Below are 17,499 nucleotides of genomic sequence, written 5' to 3' on the forward strand. Positions count from 1 at the left end.
GAAATTAAAATATTTTCTTGAAAGAAGGAAAATTCATGCTCATCTTTTTTGAGAATTATTTCTTTCAAAAAATGTATGTTTTTTTTAAAGATCATAATACATTTAAACAGGAAATAGATGAAAAGTTAAAATCTTCTGTGTCATTTCAGCACCCTGTTATTTTGTGTGACATTTTTCTACATTTATGATTTCAAATTTTGAAATAATTTGCCTTCTCTTGAAGAACTGTAATGGAAATTTGTGACAATTTAAAATATATCCGACTTGCTATTCATGTATTTTTAAACATCAAAAATATTCTCATAACAATGTCTGGTAGCTGATTGTCAATCAGCATCAGGGTAGGTCTCTTGCATTTGAAGGAAGTGTATTGCCAGATGTCAGCGAGAGCCCAGAAGAATCAGAGAATTCAGCCCACTGAAGGGGCTTTCCCAATGAGCCATGTGATTCATTTAGTACTTAAATGGAAAAGCTAAGACTATGCTTAGTGCCAGCTTAGGTGTTCATTCAGCACCTCCTCCTGCCAAAATCTGTGTGGATAAAGGAGTCATTTGTTGGGAAAACAAGCAGGTAGGAAGACTGCACAGAAACAACGGCTCAGGGAGGAGTACAATACAATCTGTGGAAAGAAAAGTCTTCTTAATGGAGAACAAGGTAATTCAAACTGACTACTCTCTTTAGATCATTATTGCTGTTTGAGTCACAAAAGTTAGGGTTATTATTTTATCACTAAAACTAAAAGAATACATAACTTTTAAAACTATTAAAGACAGTTCTAGATTCACTTAAAATTTTATTCTTTAGGAATAGCTACCCTGGTTTTGGAGAAAAATCCATAGCTTTATTTTAAATTCTCCACTCTGCTTAAAGTTAATCAGGGAGAATCTATCGCTCGATGAATTGGTAACTGTAAGGCACAAATTTAAGATTATCACCAAAAGGAAAGGGTGGGGAATATCTTTTTTTGTGACAACGTTGTTAGAGTATAGAACTAGAAACAATGGTTGAAGCAGAATACCGAACAACTTCAAAAGAAAAGTGGATAAATATTTCAAAGTGAAAAATGCAAAAAGGGAGCATGTAAGAAACAGCAATAATCATGAGTGATTTTAATATGCATATAGACTGGACTAATCAAATTGGCAAGGGTAGCCTTGAGGGAGAGTTCATAGAGTGTATTAGAGATTGTTTCTTGGAGCAATATGTTGTGGAACCAACTAGAGAGCAGGTTATTGTGGATTTGGTTTTGTGTAATGAGATGGGATTAATTAAAGATCTCAGAGTAAAGGATCCTCTAGGGAAGAGTGATCTATATGCTAGAGATGCTAGAGTTTCAAGTTCAGTTTGAGAGCAAGAAGCTTGAGTCCCACACTAGTGTTCTGGAGTTAAACAAAGGTAACTACATAGGCATGAGGGCAGATTTGGCCCGAGTTGACTGGGCAGGAAGACTACAAGGTAGGACAGTTGAGGAACAGTGGCAGATATTGAAGGAGATATTCAATTCCTCCCAAGTAAAAAAATATATTCCAAAGAGGAAGAAAGATGGTAAGAGGGGAAAAAAGCATCCATGACTAAGCAAGGAAGTTCAAGATAATATAAAGGCAAAAACGAAGGCATACCAAATTGCAAAGGTCAGTGGCAGGCTGGAAGATTGGGAAACTTTTAAAGATCAACAAAAAGTTACTAAAAAAATAATAAAACGAACAAAGGGAAATCATGAAAGAAAACTAACACAAAATGTAAAAACTGATAGCAAGAACTTCTACAAGTATATAAAAGAAAAGAGAGTAGCTAAAGCAAATGAGGATGGGACTGGGGAGTTAATGATGGGGAACACAGTACACAGAAATGGCAGAGACGCTTAATCAATATTTTGCCTCAGTTTTCATGTTGGAGGACACTAGTACCACCCCAATAGTAACAGGTAGTGCAGAAGGTATAGAGAAGGAGGAACTTAGAACAATCACCATCACTATCTAAGTAGAGCCAGAGGTCATCGGTAGAGTGTTGAATGAATACTTCACATCCGTCTTCACCCAAGAGAATAAGGATGAAGATATTGAACTCGGGGAGAGAGACTGTGAGGTTCTGCGAGGGAGAGGCAAGGTTTGATCAGGGATAGTCAGCATAGCTTTATCAGAGGGAGGTCATGCCTAACAAATTGATTGAATTTTTTGAGGAGGTGACTAGGTGTATAGATGAGGTTCTTGATATAGGGAGTGGCAAGGTATTGTAGGTGTTGGCAGGGTTAAAAGTGAACAAATCCCCAGGTTCGGATGATTTGTGTCCCAGACTGCTGAGGGAGGCAAGGGAGGAGATCGCAGAGGCTCTGACCCAAATTTTTAATTCCTCTCCTCACGGGGGAGGTGCCAGAGGCCTGGAGAACGGCTAATGTGGTTTCGCTATTTAAGAAGGGTCATAGAGATAAGCCAGGGAACTACAGGCCAGTGAGTCTCACGTCAGTGGTAGAGAAACTATTGGAGAAAATTCTGAAGGAGAGAATCTATCTCCACTCGGAGAGGTAAGGTTTGATCAGGGATAGTCAGCATGGCTTTGTCAGAGGGAAGTCATTCCTAACAAATTTGATTGAATTTTTTGAGGAGGTGACCAGGTGTGTAGATGAGGGTAGTGCAGTTGATGTAGTTTTTATGGATTTCAGCAAAGCCTTTGACAAGGTCCCACATGGGAGACTTATAAAGAAGGCAAATGCACATGGGAAACAGGGTAATTTGATAAGATGGATTCAAAATTGGCTTAGTTGTAGGAGGCAGAGGGTGATGACAGAAGGCTGCTTTATTAACTGGAAGTCAGTGTCCAGTGGCATACCACAGGAATCTGTGCTGGGTCCCCTATTATTCGTCATTTATATAAACAACGTAGATGACTGTGTGGGGGGTAGGATTAGTAAGTTTGCAGATGACACAAAGATTGGCTGGGTGGTTAACAGTGAGGTTGAGTGTCTTGGGCTATAGGAGGATATAGATCGGATGGTCAAATGAGCAGATAAGGGTAAGTGGCAGATGGAATTTGAAAGTGAGGTGATACATTTTGGAAGGAGTAATTTGACAAGGAAGTATTCAATGAACGGCATGACACCAGGAAGTTATGAGGAACAAAGGGACCTTGGCGTGTGTGTCCACAGATCTCTGAAAGCGGAGGGGCATGTTAGTGGGGTGGTGAAAAAGGCAAATGGGACAATTGCCTTTATCAATCGAGACATAGATTACAAAAGTAGGGAGGTCATGTTGGAGTTGTATAGAACCTTGGTGAGGCCACAGCTGGAGTGCTGTGTGCAGTCTGGTTGCCACATTATAGGAAGGATGTGATTGCACTGGATGGGGTACAGAGGAGATTCACCAGGATGTTGCCTGGGATGAAACATTTAAGTTATGAAGAGAGGTTGGATAGACTTGGGTTATTTTCGTTGGAGCAGGGAAGACTGAGGGGCGACCTGATCGATGTGTACAAGATTATGAGGGGCATGGACAGAGTTGGTAGGGAGCAGCTGTTCCCCTTATTTGAAGAGTCAGTCATGAGGTGACTTAAGTTCAAGGTGAGGGGCAGGAGGTTTAGCGGGGATGTGAGGAAAAAACTTTTTTAGCCAGAGGGTGGTGATGGTTTGGAATGCGCTACCTAGGAGGGTGGTGGAGGCAGGTTGCCTCACATCTGTTAAAAGGTAGCTGGATGAGCACTTGCCACATCATAACATTCAAGGCTGTGGGCTAAGTGCTGGTAAATGGGATTAGGTGGGTCAGGTGTTTCTCACGTGTCGGTGCAGACTCGATGGGCTGAAGGGCGTCTTCTGCACTCTATGATTCTATTATTCTGTGTCTAGAGAAAAAGTACTGAGCAAACTATTGGGATTAAAGGGTGACAAGTCCCCAGGAGCTGATGGCCTATATCCTAGGGCCTTAAAGGAAGTGACAGCGGCGATAGTGGACGCATTGGTTATAGTATTCCAAAGTTCCCGGAATTCTGGAAAGGTTCCAGTGGATTGGAAAAATACTATTCAAAAATGCTTATTCAAAAAGTGGGGAGGCAGAAAGTAGGAAACTATAGACCAGTTAGTTTAATGTGTCGTTGGGAAATTGTTGGAATCCATTATTAAGGAAGTAGTAATGGGGCATTTGGAAAGTCAAAATGCAATCCATCAGAGTCAGCATGGTTTTATGAAGAGTAAATTGTGTTTCACTAATTTGCTAGAATTCTTTGAAGATGTGACAAGCATAGTGGATAATGGGGATGCTGTAAATGTAGTATATCTGGACTTCTAGGAGGCCTTTGATAAGGTACCGCACAAAAGATTAATACACAAGATAAGATCACATGGAGTTAGGGGTAATAAATTAGCTTGGATAGAGGATTGGCTAACCAACAGAAAGCAGAGAGTTGGGATAAATGGGTCATTTTCTGGATGGCAAGCTGTAACTTGCCACAGGCTTCGATCCTTGGGCCCCAACTATTTACAATCTATATCAATGACTTGGATTCCAAGATAGAAGGTACTACAGCTAAATTTGCAGCTGACACCAAAATAGGTGGGAAAGTAAGTTGCAATGAAGAAATAAGAAATTTACAAATGGATATGGATAGGTTAGTTGAATGTGCCAAAATTTGGCAGATGGAGTTTAACGTGGATAAATGTGAGAGTATCCATTTTGGTTGGAAGAATAAAAAGGCGACTTATTATTTAAATGGAGGGAAACCTCAGAATGCTTCAGTGCATAGAGATCTGGGTGGCCTCATGCATGATTCGCTGAAAGCTAGTATGCAAGTACAGAAGGTAATAGGGAAGGCAAATGTAATTTTGGTATTTATTGCTAAAGGAATAGAGCATAAAAATAGGGGAGTTTTGTTGCAACTGTACAAGGCATTGGTGAGACCGCACCTGGAGTACTATGCACAGCTTTGGCCCCCTTACTTGAAGAAGGATGTAGTTGCACTGGAGGCGGTTCAGAAGAGGTTCACTAGATTGATTCCAGAGATGTGGGCTTTGTCTTATGAGGAGAGATTGAGTAGCTTAGGCCTATACGCGCTAGAGTTTAGAAGAATGAGAGGAGATCTAATTGAGGTATATAAGACGCTAAAGAGGATAGACAAAGTAGACGTGGAGTGGATGTTTCCTCTTGTGGGGTATTCAAGAATGAGAGGCCATAGTTTTAGGCTAAGGGGTGGTAGATTTAAATCAAAGGTGAGGAGGAATTACTTTTCTCAAAGAGTCGTGAATCTATGGAATTCACTACCTCAGAGTGAACTGGATGCCGGGACGTTGAATAAATTTAAGGATGAGGTAGACATATTTTTAATTAGTAATGGGTTGGAAGGTAATGGAGAGAGGGCAGGAAATTGGAGTTCAGGCCGAAATGAGATCAGCCACGATCATATTGAATGGTGGGACAGGCTCCAGGGGCTGAATCGCCTACTCCTGCTCCTAGTTCTTATGTTCTTATTTATGTAATGACTCCTCATAATTTAACCTTGGAGTCCAGGTATCATTCTGGTAAACCTATGCTGCATCCGCTCCAAGACTAGTATATCCTTCCTAAGGTGTGGTGCCCAGAACTGCTTACAGTCCTCCAGGTGTGGTCTAATCAGGGCTTTGTAGGGCTGAAGCAAGACTGCTACCCTCTTGTACTCTAGTTGTGGAAGTTGCATTGAGATATTTTTGAAAGTTCTTTTTTCAAGGGGAAAAGTGGCATAATACATTAAAATCATAGAATGGTTATGACACAGGAGCTAGCCATTTGTCCCATTAAGCCTATGCCTGCTCTCTGCGTGTACAGTTTAGCTAGATCTACACCCTGCAATGCTTTTCCTCTTCAGGTGCTTATCCAGTTCTATTTTGAAAGCCATGATTAAATCTGCCTATACCACTCTCTCATGCAGTGCATTCCATAGAAACATAGAAAATAGGAGCAGGAGTAGGCCATTCAGCCCTTCGAGCCTGCTCCGCATTTCATTATGATCATGGCTGATCATCCAACTCAATAGCCTGCTCCCGCTTTCTCCCCATACCCTTTGATCCCTTTTGCCCCAAAAGCTATATCCAACTCCTTCTGGAAAACATTCAATGTTTTGGTCTCAATTGCTTTCTGTGGTAGCGAATTCCACAGGCTCACCACTCTCTGGGTGAAGAAATTTCTCCTCATCTCAGTCCTAAATGGCCTACCCTGTATCCTCAGACTAAGACCGCTGGTTCTGGACTCCCCCACCATCGGGAACATCCTTCCGGCACCTACCCTGTCTAGACCTGTTAGAATTTTATATGTTTCTACTAGATCCCCCCTCATTCTTCTGAACTCCAGCGAATATAACTCTAACTGACTCAATCTCTCCTCATATGTCAGTCCTGCCATCCCAGGAATCAGTCTAGTAAACCTTCGCTGCACTCCCTCTATAGCAAGAACATCCTTCCTCGGATAAGGAGACCAAAACTGCACACAATATTCCAAGTGTGGTCTCACCAAGGCCCTGGATAATTGCAGCAAGACATCCCTGTTCCTGTCCTCGAATCCTCTGGTTATGAAGGCCAACGTACCATTTTCCTTCTTTACCGCCTGCTGCACCTCCATGCTTATCTTCAGCGACTGGTGTACGGGGACACCCAGGTCTCGTTGCACATTCCCCTCTCTCAATTTATAGCCATTCAGATAATAACCTGCCTTCCTGTTTTTACTACCAAAGTGGATAACCTCATTTTTATCCACATTATATTGCATCTGTCATGCATTTGCCCACTCATTCAGCTTGTCCAAATCACTCTGAAGCATCTCTGCATCCTCCTCACAGCTCACCCTCCCATCCAGCTTTGTGTCATCTGCAAATTTGGAGATATTACATTTAGTTCCCTCATCTGAATCATTAATATATATTGTGAATAGCTGGGGTCCCGGCACCGATCCTGGCAGTACCCCACTAGTCACTGCCTGCCATTTGGAAAAAGACCCGTTTATTCCTACTCTTTGTTTCCTGTCTGCCAACCAGTTTTCTATCCAGAATCACACAGTGCAGAAGAGGCCCTTCAGCCCATCGAGTCTGCACCGACACATGAGAAACACCTGACCTACCTACCTAATCCCATTTACTAGCATTTGACCCATAGCCTTGAATGTTATGGCATGCCAAGTGCTCATCCAGGTACTTTTTAAAAGATGTGAGGCAACCCGCCTCCACCACTCTCCCAGGCAGTGCATTCCAGACCGTCACCACCCTCTGGCTATAAAAGTTTTTCCTCACATCCCCCCTAAACCTCCTGCCCCTCACCTTGAACTTATGTCCCCTCATGATTGACCCTTCAACTAAGGGGAACAACTGCTCCCTATCCACCCTGTCCATGCCCCTCATAATCTTGTACACCTCGATCAGTCTTCTCTGCTCCTACAAAAACAACCCAAGTCTATCCAACATCTTTTCATAACTTAAGTGTTTCATCCCAGGCAACATTCTGGTGAATCTCCTCTGCACCCCATCCAGTGCAATCACATCCTCCCAATAATGTGGTGACCAGAACTGCATACAGTACTCCAAGTGTGGCCTCACCAAGGTTCTATGCAACTCCAACATGACCTCCCTACTTTTGTAATCTATGCCTCCTTTGATAAAGGCAAGTGTCCCATATGCCTTTTTCAGCACCCCACTAACATGCCCCTCTGCCTTCTATGGACACACACGCCAAGGTCCCTTTGTTCCTCAGAACTTCCTAGTGTCATGCCGTTCATTGAATACTTCCTTGTCAAATTACTCCTTCCAAAGTGTATCACCTCACACTTTTCAGGGTTAAATTCCATCTGCCACTTTTCTGCCCATTTGACCATCCGATCTATATCTTCCTGTAGCCCAAGACACTCAACCTCACTGTTAACCACCCGGCCAATCTTTGTGTCATCCGCAAACTTACTAATCCTACCTCTCACATAGTCATCTATGTCGTTTATATAAATCCATCTCAATACATTAACCCCAATCCCATGTGCTTTAATTTTACACGCTAGGATATAAACCAGGTCATAAACACACACAGCTGAAAATTATTTTCCTCATGTCACTCTAGTTCTTTTGCCAATCATTTAAATCTGTGTCCTCTAGTTCTGGGCCCTTCCATCAATGGGAACAGTTTCTCTCTAGCTACTCTGCCTATACCCCTCATGATTTTGAACCATTCTATCAAATCTCCTCTGAACCTTCTCTAAGGTGAACAACTCAGATCCTCCAATTTATCCACATAACGGTAATCTCTCAGACCTAGAATCATTCTTGTAAATCTTTAAGTCATAAACCTTTAGATCCTTCCCAAAATGTAATGCCCAGAATTGGACACAATACTCCAGTTGAGGCAGAGCTAATGTTTTATTAAGGTTCATCATAACTGCCTTGTTTTTGTACTCACTGCCTCTAATAATAAAGCCTAGACTCCCATATGTCTTTTCAGCCACTTTCTCAACCATCAGTGATGTGTGAAAATATCACCCCATGTTTGTCTTTTCCTGAACACCCTTTAGAATTGGGCTTTTTATTTTATATTGCCTCTCCTAGTTCTTCCTATCAAAATGTAACACTTAACGCTTCTCTGTATTACACTTCATCTTCCCCGTGTGTGCCCATATCACCAGCCTGTCCATGTCTTCTTGAAGTCCACCACTATCCTTCTCACAGTTCATATACATCCAGTTTTGTGTCACCTGCAATGTTTGAAATTTTGCCCATTACACCCAAGTCCAAGTTTTAATTTATATATGAAGAAAAGCATGGTCATAGCACCAATCCAGGGAACCCTATTGTGTACTTTACTCCAGTCTGAAAATCAACTGTTCACCATTACTCTGTTTCCTGTCATTTAGTCAACTTCATATTTATCCTGCTACTGTCCTTTTAATTCTATGGACTTCAACTTACTGGCAAGTTTACTATGTGGCTTTTTATCAAACACTTTTCGGAAGTCCATAACTGTATTACTTTCATCAACCTCTTTGTTAACTTATCAAAAAACTCAAACAAGTTAGTTAATTTGCCTTTCACAAATCCATGCTGGCTGTCCTCAATTAATTTACCCTTGTCCTACTAAATGTTAATTTTATCCCAGATTTTCATTTCTAAAAGTTTTTCTGCTACTGAGGTTAAACTGACTGGCCTGTAGTTGCTGGATTTATCCTTATACTCTTTTTGAACAAGGGTGTAACATTTGCAATTCTTCGGTCCCCTGTATCCAAAGAGGACTGGAAGATTATGGCTAGTACCTCTACAGTTTCCATCCTTACTTCTCACGGTATCGTTGGAAGAATCCCATCTGGCTCTGGTGATTTATTAACTTTAAGTACTGCCAGCTTTTCTAGTAGCTCCTCTTTTTAGCCCTTCCAGTATCTCAACTACCTCCTCTTTCACCATGACTTTGGCAGCATGTGCTTCCATTAGAACATGGTAAAAATGCAGTTTTAAATCCCACCATTTTTTTCTGGGGATTCAAGGTGAGGGATGTTAGTACTGGAGATTAGAACCCTCTCCATTTCATATACTCACTGTGACATCAAGCGCTCCAATCTGGACATAGTTCTAATCTAACTTGTTCAGGGGAAAACAGATGGGCCGTCCATTGTACTTTCCAACCGCATAATCACTTCATTACAAACACCACCTTCTCCCAGCTCCGTGGTACAACTCATCTCTGGCCCTGCCTGACTGCATCTGCTACTGAAACTCTCATTCGTGGTTTTGTTACCTCCAGTAAGCTATTCTAATGCGATGCTTGTTGTTCTCCCATCTTGTGCCCTCCACAAGCTTGAGATCCTCCAAAACTCTGCTGCTTGTATCTGAACACACACATGGGCCAGAATTTTTTGCTCAGCGGGCAGGCACGCACCCGACCTGCTGAAGCCTAAAATGACGCGTTATGACACTAGGCGAGCGTCCCGACATCTCTACGCATTCACGCAATAGTTCGGTCAGCAGGCACGCCCACCAACAATTAACAGGCCTATTAAGGCCATTAAAGTCATAATCAAATGCAATATTTTGCTGCCGTCCAACCTTACAGTTGGCGGGCAGGAGAATTGGCTGGGCGGCCTTCGGATTTTTTATGAAACGTATTCCATGGGCAGGATGAGGTTACCAACAGGAATTAAAAATAAAATACAAATGTTTGAATCTCATTTATAACATGATCCTGCTCATGTGACAGAATCACATGAGGGGACATGTTTTTAACATTTTAAAATTATTTATTTTTAAAAAATCTTCAGCACCCTGAGGTAGCTCTGTGCCTTCAGGGACCTTTCAGTGCGGGCACCCGCTACATGCGCAAACCTCCGTGCCCTCCTGCCCCCACCCTGGCAGCCCTCAGTGTTGCAGCACGCCATTCACGCTGGCTGCCCATTAATTAGCCAACCAGCATAAAATTGTGGTCGGGGTCGGCAGCGGTCAGTTTCGCGACTGCTCCCGGACCCGGCCACCTGCACCCGTCTGACAAGGTAAAAGTCCTGCTCGTGGTTCTGCTCACATATCATGATAAATGGGGAACCTCACTAACTGCACCCTCCAGGTTGTGCTGGCCCATAGTTGTGGTGGTGCTTTCAATTGTAGTGAGAGTTGTGGGGTTCTGTGAGGGGTTTTGTTCTGGGCCACGACAGTGTTGTCAGGTAGTTGTCAGCATTGTTAGGTTAGAGTCAGTGTAGTCAGGTTGCACTTCCTGGCCTTATACAGGAAAACAATAATAATAGACTGTTACAGCATTGCTTGGCTTGGACCAGGAGTAAACATGTAACAGATTGACTGGCAATACTTACTGATTGGTGTATTAGACCCTCTATCTTGTAAAGGAAACTGCTGGATAGTTTCACCTTAAAAGCTTATTAAAGTTTGACATCTTCCACATCTGATCTATTTCAGGTTGTACTGGAAGTGCATAGTGTTGATCAGCCCCTGACAAACATGTGCACCATTGGGAGAGTGCCAAATTTGGCAATTCTCTTCTCATCTACCTCATTATGCAGCCTCTCCTATTCAACCATCAGTTAGAAGGCTTTGGCTGCTTAGCCCCTTCATCTGGTTGTTAATTTTCCATTACCTCCCCTACTTCATTTAATAAACTCTCACCATCAAGCGTTTACAGGATGACCCTAGAAAAGTTGACAGGATTGACTCTACCTGATTTTGGTAACTCAAAGCAACCAACATATTTCCCCAATGGGTTTAATAAAGGGCTAGATTTTGAAGTAGCACCCTAACAGGCAAAAAAGGGGAGTTTATGCCCATGGGTTTAACTGTAGCAATTATTGGATAATTGTAGTGTAACAAGAGACTAACACATCCCAAGAATTTAGCAAGTATAGGAAGATCATGACTCATATTATCCCTCATTCAAAAATAAGTTCAGTTAGACCAATATCTCCACATAACTAAGGAGGGACAGTCAGCAGACTGGACTTTTGTCATATGATAGCTGCTCCCAATCAGCACCTACCATTTTTTTCATCACCAGTATTCAACACCTCACCTTTAACATCGGTATGTTTTTATCCTATAGAGCTTGTGACTTTCTGGGTTCTGGATAATGAGAGTTCATGTTATTTAGTTGACCAATTAGGTCCTCCTTGCTCTACGAAGAGAACAAATTATAAGGACATTATGATTACATAAGAAAAATTATCCATTTATCATTACGTGTTTTGTGCACATGGACACTTCGATATAACTTAAATGTAAATGATAAATTTCATTATTAAAATGGTACACATCACTAGTTCTGCACAGCACCAAAACCATTTGGCTCCCCTTCTGATATAAATCAGCTACTGTTTTACAAATTGAGTCACATCCTCCATGTGCCATTGACTTCAGCACCTGTTTCACATTCTGCTTTCCTACTGTGTCTCAGTTTTGCCTTTAAATTTAAAAATGGGCAAGGTTAAGCTCGGGTGATTCAATGCATGGAAATTCTTTCCTGAATGAATTGGTTTTTCATCAAGAAATGCATAATGTAAGTTGCATATCCATAATCATTCAATTTCTATGAACTTATTTGCTATATCTACGTGAACATTTGTCTACTAATCATGTGATATCTTTAAAAACTGTTCCTTCAGGTCCATATATTCCATGACCTGCTACTTAAAAATAACATTCATAGCATATCTTTATAACCATCTTTAAGTCATGCAACCTCTTCCGAACCTCCAACAATGTCCTCCAAGCAGCTAACACCACATTGGCTCTTTCACTGACATAAAGCCACCTTGTTTACACATTTTGGAGATTGCTATCTCCTCTCATTTCACCACTAATTGTATTGGATTCTGGTCGGTAAAGTGGATTTTTCTCAATTGTTGTTGAACCAGTAAGCAAAATAAACTGTTAAGTGAATTGCCATTAACGTTTTATTATAAAACACTGGTTTGACTTCAACTGGAACATTGTGTCCATTTCTGGGCACCACACTTTAGGAAGGATGTGAAGGCATCGGAGAGGGTACAGAAAAGATTCATCAGAATGGTTCCAGGGATGATGAACTTCTATTAGATAGATTAGAGAATCTGGGACTATTCTCCTTGAAGAAGAGAAGGTTGAGAGGAGATTTGATAGAGGTATTCAAAATCGTGAGGGATCTGGGCTAGGTAAATAGGGAGAAATGTTCCCATTGGTGGAAGGATCGGGAAACAGGGGACACCCTGTTTTAAGGTGAAGGGCAAAAGAAGCAATGGCAACATGAGGAAAAGCTTTTTTATGCAGTGATTGGCTCGGATCTGGAATGCACTACTTGAGAGTATGGTGGAGGCATATTCAGTCATGGCTTTCAAAGGAGAATTGGATCATTATCTGAAAAGGGAAAATTTGCAGAGCTACAAAGAAAAGACAGAGGACCAACGTCAAGTGAATTGCCCTTGCAGAGAACCAGCAAAGATACTGCTTCCTGTACTGTGACCATTCTATGATTCTGTGACTAACAGTAGTATGAATGGTTTATTGTTACAGGCATGTCATGATTATTCATTACTACCAACAGCAATAAGCTTTTCAAAACAACAAATTCCAGCAACTTCACTAGTTGATCATTAATCAAAATGAAAACAGGCATTTTTGCCTTTTAGTGCAATTTGCAGGAATGGATGTAATGATCTGAAAGGTCTTTTTTCATTTGAAGAAAAATACAGAGGGAAAATATAGTCTACAACAGTCTGCCCAAAATGCATAAGTACTGAGCAACAGTTGCTTTTGAACATTTTCGTTTGCTGAGTAATAGTTAATCTTCATTATGAATAGATCCACGATGAGTTTACTGTAATTACAATTCTCTATTTTGAATATCTTTCAAAGATTCAAAGAAATCTCCTCCAATTTGATATCTCATTTAACACCAAGGTGGAATACTTCGATCTCTGTAATATTGCCCACCAGCTCTACTACATCATGCCCCCCACCCCAGCCCATGCTGAAACAGTCATCCTTACTTTAATTAAGATTTGACTTTTTGAATGCCATCCTCACAAGCCATTATGCCTCCTTCGTCCACAATCACTAAGTGATCCCAAAATTCCACATACTTCCAAAAGTTGTTTTAATAAAGAACATGCACATATCCATGCTTTATATATCCTTAATTCTGCTGAAGCTCAGAGCAAAAGTTGTACTTTGACACTTCATAGTAGAAGGAATGTTTTTGAAATGTCTGTAAAATTACACAATAATGTAATGAAGAAGCAAGCATTGAATGCTAATGAGGAGGTAAATACACATTGGGGTATGTTTAATTTTTGGATGGCAGGTTGGTGGAAAGTTCCAGTCTCCTACCCTTTCTGCTCACCTGTCTGTTTTAGCCATTTATTGGATCTGGCAGCAAAGAGAACTTCTTTCTCTCAATTTTTTGTAATTGACTTTCTACAGACATCCATTACAAACACAATGACTGACATTGCTATATTAATTATGGGGAGGATTTTATGGAGCCTGAAAGAGCAGGAAACATGGTATGCAGGGTGATTGAATTAGGTAGGAGACAAAATTTCAATTTCCTGATATTGGGTTGAGATGCAGATATTAAGTCAGCTGCATGTCTGTGATGTGTTGGACCTCACACAGTCCTATGGCGGGTTCCCACTTGTAACTCATTTATATGCCATGGATGGTCATTAGCGTAAAACTTTTTAAAATTACTTTTAAATGTAACAATGTAATATGAAATATTTACATGTGAAATTTAAATTTGAAAACCTTTGTGCTACTAATAAATCTTATGTTAATGGCAATGGAGCTGGGCAGGAAAGTTGTGGCCGTGATGCAGAATCACCCTGTTTTTCCAGGGAATGTTTTATAGCCTGTTTGTACCTACTGCATTATCAGCTGGTGTTGGGTTTCGCCAATGAAAATCTTCCCTTGCCACATGATCTCATGTGTCTCCCCGCATGCGGCCAACACTTTAAATCATAATTGTAATTACATGGGAACCCGCAAAAAGCAAGGGAGTGGACGTGGTGCCCACTTCCAGTTCAACCATCGGAAATGGTGTGCCATAGATTAAAATTTATCTTCAAGATAAAGTAAGTGGCATATGAGAATCTTTTCGCTGGTGCGTTTAAAGGTGGCGTGCAATGGTCAGCTTTGTGTGGTTGTGTCTGAGATCAAGAGTTTCCCTTGCTGAGCCATGAAGTACAAGGGAAGTGAGCAGGAGATAGGCATTTTGCATGGAGGCTCAGGACCGGCAAGGGTAAGCAGTTTTGGGTGGCGGGGGTGGGGATATGGTGTGGAGTGGAGTCGGGGCATGGAGCAGTGGAAGAGGAATCCAAGGGAGGACAGATGATGGGGTCAGGGGCATGGAGGAGTGGAAGACAGGAGGGCCTGGTGTCCTGGGTTTGGTGGTGGGAACAGTCGGTCAATATAACATAAGAACATAAAAACTAGGAGCAGGAGTAAGCGATTCAGCCCCTGGAGCCTGCCCCACCGTTCAATACGATCATGGCTGATCTCATTTCAGCCTCAACTCCAATTTCCCGCCTCCCCCACAACCTTTCAACCCATTACTAATTAAAAGTCTGTCTCCTCCTTAAATTTATTCAGCGTCCCAGCATCCACTGCACTCTGAGGCAGTGAATTCACGGCCCTTTGAGAAAAATAATTCCTCCTCATCTCTGATTTAAATCTACCACCCCTTAGCCTAAAACTATGGTCCCTCATTCTAGAATGCCCCACAAGGGGAAATATCTATTCCACGTCTACTTTATCTATCCCCTTTAGCATCTTACGTACCTCAATTAAATCTCCTCTCATCCTTCTAAATTCTAGCGAGTATAGGCCTAAACTGCTCAATCTCTCCTCATAAAACAAGCCCCCACCCCTGGAACCAATCTAGTGAACCTCCTCTGAACCACCTCCAATGCAACTACATCCTTCCTCAAGGAAGGGGACCAAAACTGTGCATAGTACTCCAGGTACAGTCTCACCAATGCCTTGTACAGTTGCAACAACACTTCCTTATTTTTATACTCTGTTCCTTCAGCAATAAATGCCAAAATTACATTTGCTTTCCTTATTACCTTCTGTACCTGCATACTAGCTTTCAGTGATTCATGCACGAGGACACCCAGACCCCTCTGCACTGAAGCATTCTGAAGTTTCTCTCCATTTAAATAATAAGTCACCTTTTCATTCTTCCGACCAAAATGGAAAACCTCACACTTATCCACGTTAAACTCCATCTGCCAAGTTTTGGCACATTCACCTAACCTATCCATATCCCTTTTTAAATTCCTTATTTCTTCATTGCAACTTACTTTCCCACCTATTTTGGTGTCATCTGCAAATTTAGCTATAGTACCTTCTATCCTGGAATCCAAGTCATTGATATAGATTGTAAATAGTTGGGGCCCAAGGACCGAACCCTGTGGCACCCCATTAATTACAGCTTGCCATCCAGAAAAAGACCCATTTATCCCAACTCTCTGCTTTCTGTTGGTTAGCCAATCCTATATCCAAGTTAACTTATTATCCCTAACTCCATGTGATCTTATCTTGTGTATTGATCTTTTGTGTGGCACCTTATCAAAGGCCTCCTAGAAGTCCAGATATACTACATCTACAGGATCCCCATTCTCCACTTTGCTTGTCGCATCTTCAAAGAACTCTAGCAAATTAGTGAAACACAATTTACTCTTCATAAAACCATGCTGACTCTGATGGATTGCATTTTGACTTTCCAAATGCCCCATTACTACTTCCTTAATTATGGACTCCAACAATTTCCCAATGACAGATGTTAAACTAACTGGTCTATAGTTCCCTACTTTCTGCCTCCCCCCTTTATGAATAAGGGCATCATATTAGCATTTTCCAATTTCTGGAACCTTTCCAGAATCCAGGGAATTTTGGAATATTACAGCCAATGCACCCACTATCTCCGCTGCCACTTCCTTTAAGACCTTGGGATGTAGGCCATCAGCTCCTGGAGACTTGCCACCCTTTAATCCCAATATTTGCTTAGTACTTTTTCTCTAGTGATGGTGCAATTTTCTAAGTTCCTCCTTATCTATACCCTCTGCACTACCTTTTACTATTGGGGTGGTACTAATGTCCTCCACCGTGAAAACTGAGGCAAAATATTAAGCATCTCTGCCATTCCTGCATTCCCCACTATTAACTCCCCTGTCTCATCCTTCAAGGGATCAACATTCACTTTAGCTATTCTCTTTCCTTTTATATACTTGTAGAAGCTTTTGCTATCAGTTTTTACATCTTGCACTAGTTTTCTTTCATGATTTACCTTTGCTTTTTTTTTTAGCAACCCTTTGTTGATTTTTAAAAGTTTTCCAATCTTCCAGCCTGCTACTGACCTTCGCAATTTGGTATGCCTTCGTTTTTGCCTTTATGCTATCTTTAGCTTCTTTGCTTAGCCATGGATGCTTTTTTCCCTCTTACCATCTTTCTTCCTCTTTGGAACATATTTTTTTACTTGGGAGGAATTGAATATCTCCTTCAATAACTGCCACTGTTCATCAACTGTCCTACCTTGTAGTCTTCCTGCCAAATCCACTCGGGCAAAATCTGCCCTCATGCCTATGTAGTTACCTTTAGAACCATAGAACCATAGAACACTACAGCACAGAAAAACAGGCCATTCGGCCCTTCTAGTCTGTGCTGAAATATTATTCCGCTAGTCCCATTGACCTGCACCCAGTCCATAACCCTCCAGACCTCTCCCATCCATGTATCTATCCAATTTATTCTTAAAACTTAAGAGTGAGCCCGCATTTACCACGTCAGATGGCAGCTCGTTCCACACTCCCACCACTCTCTGAGTGAAGAAGTTCCCCCTAAACCTTTCCCCTTTCATCCTAAAGTCATGTCCTCTCATGTTTATCTCTCCTAATCTAAGTGGAAAGAGGCTACTCGCATTTACTGTGTCTATACCCTTCATAATTTTGTAAACTTCTATCAAATCTCCCCTCATTCTTCTACGCTTCAAGGAATAAAGTCCTAACTTGTTTAATCTTTCCCTGTAACTCAACTCCTGAAGACCTGACA

The 17,499-nt window shown here is 41.5% G+C and overlaps 1 protein-coding gene across 2 annotated transcripts in view; it reads left to right on the forward strand.

Annotated features, from left to right (window-relative positions):
• Nucleotides 1-484: 484 nt before the first annotated feature.
• The window catches only part of LOC121289239 (interleukin-23 receptor-like), a 113,672-nt gene continuing 96,657 nt past the window's right edge, over nt 485-17,499 (forward strand). For both annotated transcript variants that reach the window (XM_041208471.1, XM_041208472.1), the window contains exon 1: nt 485-654. The gene's annotated coding sequence lies outside the window, so the exon portion shown is untranslated. The remainder of the gene's footprint in view (nt 655-17,499) is intronic.

This window comes from Carcharodon carcharias, chromosome 16 (genome assembly GCF_017639515.1).
Source record: "Carcharodon carcharias isolate sCarCar2 chromosome 16, sCarCar2.pri, whole genome shotgun sequence".
NCBI classification, from domain to species: domain Eukaryota; kingdom Metazoa; phylum Chordata; class Chondrichthyes; order Lamniformes; family Lamnidae; genus Carcharodon; species Carcharodon carcharias.